Here is a 2,089-nt window from a genome sequence, read left to right on the forward strand (position 1 = left end):
CGATGTCGGAACGTAGAGAAGGCCACCAGAACAGACGTGAAACAGCCCAGGACAGCTGATTCTTTCCAGGATGCCCCGCGGCCTTGGAGTTATGGTAGGTTCGCAACAACCGAGTGCGCAACTCCTCAGGCACAAAACATCTGCCGTTGGGTCTCCCAGAGGGAGCACCAGATTGAGCCGCCAAAATCTGCTCACCCAGGGGAGAGGTCAGGCTGGTGCGAATGGCGGCCAGGATCTGATTCGGAGGTATGACCGAAGTCGGAATCGACTCCTCCCCGGACAGCTCGGAGTACTGCCATGATAAGGCATCCGCTCTGATGTTCTTGGAACCGGGTAGGTAGGAGACCACGTAATTAAAACGTGACAAGAACAGAGCCCATCTGGCCTGACGTGGTGTCAATCTCTTGGCCTCAGAGAGGTAGGTCAGATTCTTGTGGTCCGTCAGGATGAGAACCGGAACCACCGAGCCCTCGTGCAAGTGCCTCCATTCTTTAAGGGCCTGCACGATGGCCAATAACTCCCTGTCACCAATCTGATAGTTGCACTCCGCGGAAGACAGTTTCCGGGAGTAAAACCCACAAGGAAGCAGAGGACCCTCTGGTGTTCTACGCTGAGACAGAAGGGCGCCTACTCCCGTCTCAGACGCGTCCACCTCGAGGACAAAAGGCAACCCAGGGTTGGGATGCGACAGAATCGGAGCCGACACAAAGGCGGACTTTAGAGCCTCAAAAGCTTGGATGGCCTCGAGCGGCCAGACCTGGGGATTACTGCCCTTCCTGGTCAGATCCGTGAGAGGCTTGGCTAGCATGGAAAAGTCCCTGATGAACTTCCGATAATAATTGGCGAAGCCCAAAAAGCGCTGCAGGGCACGAAGACCACTGGGCTGGGGCCACTGTAAGACAGCCAAAACCTTCTCAGGATCCATGGAGAACCCCTCAGCGGAAATGATGTAACCTAAGAAGGTTACCTGGGATCGGTGAAATTCGCATTTCTCAAGCTTACCGAACAGCTTGTTCTCTCGTAACCGTTGCAACACTCGTCTGACATCCAGAATGTGGGCCTCCATGGATTCAGAATATACCAAGATGTCATCCAAATAGACCACCACACACTGCTGCAACAGGTCACGGAAAACATCGTTGATGAATTCCTGGAAGACTGCGGGCGCATTGCACAACCCAAAGGGCATAACCAAGGATTCATAATGACCTGTCCTGGTGTTAAACGCGGTCTTCCACTCATCGCCCGCCTTGATCCTTACCAGGTTATATGCCGCCCTCAGGTCGAGTATGGTAAAGACCGTGGCCCCTTTGAGGCGATCGAACAGCTCGGAAATCAAGGGTATCAGGTAAGCGTTCTTGATCGTGATGCGATTGAGACCCCTGTAATCGATGCAAGGCCTCAACTCACCGCCCTTCTTTTTCACAAAGAAAAATCCAGCCCCTGCCGGGGACGAGGATTTGCGAATGTGTCCGCGTGAAAGCGCCTCCCTCACGTACTCCTCCATGGCCTCATTCTCTGCTACCGACAGTGGATAGACTTTGCCACGAGGAGGAACGGCACCAGATTGTAACTCTATGGCACAATCGTATGGGCGGTGCGGAGGTAGGGCAACCGCACGCACCTTATCGAATACATCCCGGTACTCCTCGTATTCAGGAGGCAACAGAGAGTCCGAGGAAGTACACAGCAACTTGACAGACCCATGGATGCAACTAACCCCACACTGCGGTGACCACGAGAGGATCTCGGCCGATCTCCAATCGAAAGTCGGATTATGCTTCTGGAGCCAGGGGTACCCCAAGACCACCGAGTAGTGTGGAGACGAAATAACCTGGAGACAGACCGACTCTCTGTGAACGGCACCAATGGCCATCCCCACTGGAAGGGTCTCATGAGTCACGTGTGGCGGCAGAAGGGGTCTGCCGTCTATCGCCTCAAGAGCCAGTGGGGAACCTCGAGGCTGCAGAGGAATGGAATTGGCGGCAGCGAACACACTATCAATGAACAAACCACCAGCACCAGAGTCCACCAACGCCTGGGTCGTCACCGAGCCCCCGACCCAGGAGAGGACAACAGTAATCAGTGG

Source organism: Bufo gargarizans, chromosome 2 (assembly GCF_014858855.1).
Source record: "Bufo gargarizans isolate SCDJY-AF-19 chromosome 2, ASM1485885v1, whole genome shotgun sequence".
Classification (NCBI taxonomy): domain Eukaryota; kingdom Metazoa; phylum Chordata; class Amphibia; order Anura; family Bufonidae; genus Bufo; species Bufo gargarizans.